The sequence below is a fragment of the Solanum tuberosum genome, unplaced genomic scaffold (genome assembly GCF_000226075.1).
Source record: "Solanum tuberosum cultivar DM 1-3 516 R44 unplaced genomic scaffold, SolTub_3.0 scf00115, whole genome shotgun sequence".
Taxonomy (NCBI): domain Eukaryota; kingdom Viridiplantae; phylum Streptophyta; class Magnoliopsida; order Solanales; family Solanaceae; genus Solanum; species Solanum tuberosum.
In genome coordinates this window covers 1,013,261-1,019,077 of record NW_006239044.1, presented here as the reverse complement: position 1 = coordinate 1,019,077, position 5,817 = coordinate 1,013,261, and positions in this window count along the sequence as shown.

Genomic DNA, 5,817 nt, shown 5'->3' with positions numbered 1-5,817 from the left:
TTTGTACTCTAAAGTATTAGATGGTTTTGAGACATCATGTATAAAGTCTAGAAAGTCTTCCGCTTGCTATTTTTTTTATGCAATGTTTTCTTGGTAAAGAAAGTTTTAAATTCCTTATGGTTTTAGTGTCTATGCGATGAATGAATGCTAAGAGGCTTGTATTAGACCTCTTCGAGGTCGAGTACGCCAGTTACGACTAGGGGGTGCTCCCGGGTCGTGACAGTGGGAAAGACATCGGATTCCATGTTATAGCTCACATGGTTTATGCAAATGAACTACGTTTTCTTCAAAGGTTTTTATGACCATTTCAAGGATTTTGATTTAAGTTTTCTCTTATGACTTCCAATCATGCATTTGACCTTGTCTATGATTTATGAGTTAACTTTAAAGTTTTTCTACGTTTTTCTTGCTCATGCATTTTCATGTTTTAAGTTCATTATATTATCACATTTATGTTTATGCATTTTCTCCATATTCAGTACATTCAAAGTAATGATGCATATTGTACCTATATTGTTTCATAATATAGGATGTGACACTCCTCTAACAGGTTGTGGCTAGTTGGATTGCTTTGCTATTGCACTTGAATTGGTGAGTCCTCATTGTTCGAGGACAAATCCATTATCATTTTATTGCTTTCTTAGTCTTTTAGTTTTCAGACATTGTTTGTGGTCTAGGGGTTTGTCCTAACCAAATCTATGATAAGAGAAGGCTTGTGTCAAACATAGTTGATCTTCCATGTATTCTCTTATGTACTCTGTTTTGGTATCTTTTATGACTTAAACATTTGAGACTTATATCTCATTTTTATGTTGTATTCTTAATCTTGTATTTTATTATGTCGTTCGTATGTCAAGTGGCTTGTTTAGGGCCTTTCTGGGTCGTATTCGCCATATCACATCTAGGGTCTAGTTTGGGTCGTGACAAACTTGATATTCAGAGTATCAGATTTATAAAGGTTCTAGGAGTCTGGCAAGCCACGTCGAGTAGAGTCTTATTCATCAATGTGAAGCACACCACATTTATGAATATGAGGCGACAAGACGTTCAGGAACCTTCACTTCTTTCAATACTCTAAAGTCACGCAATAGAGTTGAACTCTATAAAGGTATTCCTCCTAACTCATGTTCTGTACTTTTAAGAATATGACTCCTCGAAGAGCTCGTGTGAGAAGGAATGCTGGTGACAATGTGGAACCTAAAGTTTTTGAAGCTCCGATCAACCCTTTGACCGAGCAAGTGTCACATGCCGAGTTTAGAGCCGCTTTCCAAGTATGACCGCTCAAGCTAATAGGAAGGTTATAGCTCATGTGAACCCGATGGTGGGTACGACACCGACAAGGGTTAGAGACTTCACAAAGATAATTTTTTAAAAATTTCATGGGTCCAAAATGGATGAGGATCCACAAGAGTTCATAGAGGGAATACACAAGATTGTGGACATCATGGGAATAGCTCCGGTGGAAAAGAAGGACTTGACCACTTACCAACTCAAGGGTGTTTCTTAAGTTTGGTTTGACTAATGGAAGGAGAAAGGGGCCATTGATACGGGTCCTTTGGATTGGGACAAGTTCAAAGGGGAATTTCTTGATCATTTCTTTCCCCTGGAGATGAAGGAGGCTTAAGTGCAAGATTTCATCAATATACGACAATGGAACGTAAGTATGAAATAGTATGCATTAAAGTTCACTCGATTTTCAAATTATGCTCCTACTATGGTTATAGACTCTAGAGCGGGGATGCGTAAATTTGTGTCGGGTGTGTCCGAGATGGTGGTCAAAGAATGTCAAACTGCCATGATACTTAAGGAGATAGATATCTCAAGGTTAATGATTCATGCCCAACAAGTAGAAGAGGAAAAGCTAAAGGACAAGGCTAGAGAGTCAAATAGAGCAAGAACGGGTGATGGTGACTTCTCTCACTCTAGGTCCAGTGGAAATGGATGTTCTCATTTTCTGCAAAAGTTCTCCGGTCAGAATTCTTCAAATGCTCTGTCTTAAAATTTCAACAAGGATATGGTGTTTAACCCTAAGCCTCAAGGAGACGGTTTTAGTTGATCTTCTATTCCCGCTTTCCAAAAGTGTGGCAAAAGTCATTCGAGAAAATGCTTAGTCGGTACTAATATTTGCTATGGTTGTGGGAAGAGTGATCACAATATGAGGTATTATCTCTTGCAAGCTAACAAGAGTAAGGATGGTCGTCAGGTTCATCCTAGTGGTTCAGGTTCGAGTGGTGCTCCTCGTTAGAACATTTTTTATGCTCTTCAGACTTGACATGATCATGAGGGTTCTTTCAATGTGGTGATCGGTATGTTGCGAGTCTTTTATCTCGATGTATATACATTAGATCATGCTTGATCCAGTGTTACATTGTCTTTTGTGACTCCTTATGTGGCTACGAGATTTAATGTCTATCCCCAAAATCATTTTAGAACCTTTTGCAGTCTCTACACTTGTTGGTGATTCCATTGTTGCCAGACGAGTCTATAGAAATTGTCCTGTTTTAGTTTCTCATAGAGTTACTCATGTTAATCTGGTAGATCTAGACATGTTAGACTTCGATGCTATTTTGGGGATGGATTGGCTTCGTTCTTGTTATGCTTCCATAGATTGTAAGACCCAATTGGTCACATTGTAGGTTCCGAATGAACCTATCTTAGAATGGAAAGGGGGAAGTTCAGTGCCTAAGGGTCAATTTATATCTTGCCTAAAGGCTAGGAAAATGATCTCAAAAGGTTGCATCTATCATCTTGTCCGGGTTAGGGATATGGATTCTGAAAGCCCTACTCTTGAGTCAGTCCCTATTGTTAATGAGTTTCTAAAAGTTTTTCCCGATGATCTTTCTAGTAATCCTCCTAAAAGGAAAATAGTTGTCGGTAATGACCTTCTTCTAGATACACTTATTTCTATTCCTCTTTATTGTATGACTCTGCTAGAACTTTAAAAGATCAGTTGGAAGATTTGTTGGACAAGGGTTTCGTTTGACTGAGTATCTCATCATGGGGTGCTCTGGCATTGTTTGTCCGTAAAAAGGATTGTTCACTTCGTATGTGTATTGACTATCAGTAATTGAATAAGGTCACGGTAAAGAATAAATGTCCAACTCCAAAGATAGATAACTTGTTTGATCAACTCCAAGGTGTGAGTTTCTTCTCAAATATCGATCTTCGATTGGGGTATCATCACTTGAGAGTAAGAGAAAGTGACATTTAGAAGACGACTTTTCAAACTCGGTATGGTCAGTATGAGTTTTTAGTGATGTCATTTGGTTTGATTAATACCCCGGTGGCTTTCATGGATCTTATGAATAAGGTGTTCAAGCAATATCTTGATATGTTCTTGATAATATTTATTGATGATATTTTGATTTACTCACGGAGTGAGGATGCGCATATTGATCACCTAAGGATTGTGTTACAAATCCTAAAGAATCATCAATTGTATTCCAAGTTTAGTAAGTGTGGATTTTGGTTGAGGTCTGTTTCGTTCCTTCGCTACATGCTTACTAAACTTGGTTAGTTCTAATCCTCAAACTCCCATTTGTTACCTACGTATTAGCATTTTTACTCAAACAAGCTAAACTTAGGACTGGTCCTAATGTTTGCAATCATTAGAAATTAATTTAAATGAAAAAGATAACAAGATATACAAATGCAATACACGATTTATTCCATAAAAACCCTAGTTTTAGGTCAAGACATCATAGATTCCACAACTCGCAGTTGTGGGATTAGCCACTCATGATTACTGAAACAAAGATGAGGTTTGTATTTATTCAAGAAGTAATTAATTACAAGAGGAAAGAAAATTGACACTCTTAATTTGAACAGCCAACAGATACTCCTTGGGAAAGTGTGTGCAAGAGTATCACCTTCCAATTAGAAAACAAGCTACTGAAATAAAAACCTAAAAAAGTATTTATAGTTCCAAGGAAATTCAAATTTAAAAACAAAAAAACAAAAATCATGAGGCCCGTCTAATGTTGCATCTGACGTCTTGTCATGAGAGTGACGGTCCGTCGTTGTGATCATCACAAACTTCAAAGAATTTTGGCACATTCCTCCTGGCATGATGTTGAGCTCTAATAGCCCATCAAGGATCTGGCAGTCCGTCACCTTCATCATTGCTGGTATCTAAGAACTCTAAGCTTCTTACTGGTGTGACGATGCAATTGACGCTTCGTCACATCTTTGAAGTCCCGCCAAGGCTATCGTAGGGGCTATTCTTTTGACGCTTAGCTCCATTTCACTTTCTTTCCTATTTTGACTAATTTCATGAACAACACAATGATAAACTATCAAAAAGACACTAATATTACTTAAGATTGCACAATTTTTTTTATTTTTATATAATCGAGAAATTCTTCTTTGACCCGCCCTTTGGACCAATCACAGCCTTCTAAACTAGGTGGATAATGGGCCCACCTCTCTACCCTTCTCCACTTAAATACCGGACTTCTCTTTGCATGGTGTGGGGCTCGAACCTGCGACCTAAGCTACAAATCCTCAACCTTTTGCCACTCGAGCTAGGCCTTGGGGGCTTAAGATTTCACAATTATTCCTAGTAAAATCATTAGTTCTGCCATCAAATGCCAGTACATCATGGGTAATCTTGATTAAAATTCCCCCATAATCATATTTGGAAGGTCCATAATCGTGGTGACATGAGAAATTCTTCTTCTTTTGTAATCTCCCTTGAAAAGCTTAAAGTTGTTGGTGTCCATGGTTAATAAAATATGATTCAGTGAGATGAGTGTATTTACGAATTAAACGTATTAGAAAAACATGTTTAAGGAATTAGAAGTTGATTAGGAGACAAACAAAGAACAAAAAAAATTATTGTAAGGGCTAATAATCATGATCTCTTATTCAATTACATATCCCTTATTGATGCATTTTTTGTTTTCAAGATTAACACATCAATGTACCACGTCAGAATGATTATGGTGGAAATTTTGTTCTACCAGAATTCAAAAGTATCCACAAAACATTCAAAGTTGTCATACTTAACACTAAATTATACGAGAATTAGTTGTCTCCCATGAGAGTCTTGAGCGAAGAAAAGCTTGGAATGTAGGTTGTCGCTGCAAGAATTTAAAAGTTCTCTTTGCATCAAGATTTATCTATTTTTCCATTTGCATCAAGCTTTTTCCATTTAAATTATTCTTATAGATATTCCTTTGCACTGTGCCCTAAGTTATGTTCTGAGAGGTGAAGCTTTGGTCATTCTAATACTAGATGAAGCAATATTTAGAAATAGGATGATTTTTTAAGATAAAGAAAAATGAACAAATGGGGACAATATACAAAGGTCTTGGAACAAACACTGAAATGAAAATGGCAAAGGTTTTCTAATCTTTCAAAGATATATTTGAATTCGATAAAAAATGAAGCAACAATGAAGTTCTGAATTGTTCTTCGTTGAGAAAGCTCGTATCGATCATATCACATACCAAAGAATGAGGCATTTAGAGATTGTACGATAGAACTCAAAAGCATCCTAAAAAAAGTAAAAGTTGGCTGGTGTTAAGATATATTATACAAGAAACATAGAAACTAACATAATATCCAGTAAAAATTGAAACAAATTAAGTAGGAAAAATACATAAAAAAAAATCCTGAACTTGGTCGGATAACTTACTTTAGTATTTAAACTACACGGGCGTTTAAATACCCCCCTTAAGTTCTTTGAAGTGATTTTTTTCCACCCTAAGACTATAACACCACTCTCACCCTCCACATCATAGCCACGTAAGCGCCACATCATAACCATGTAGGCACCATGTCATAAATCTTTATTTCTTTTTTACTTATTCACTA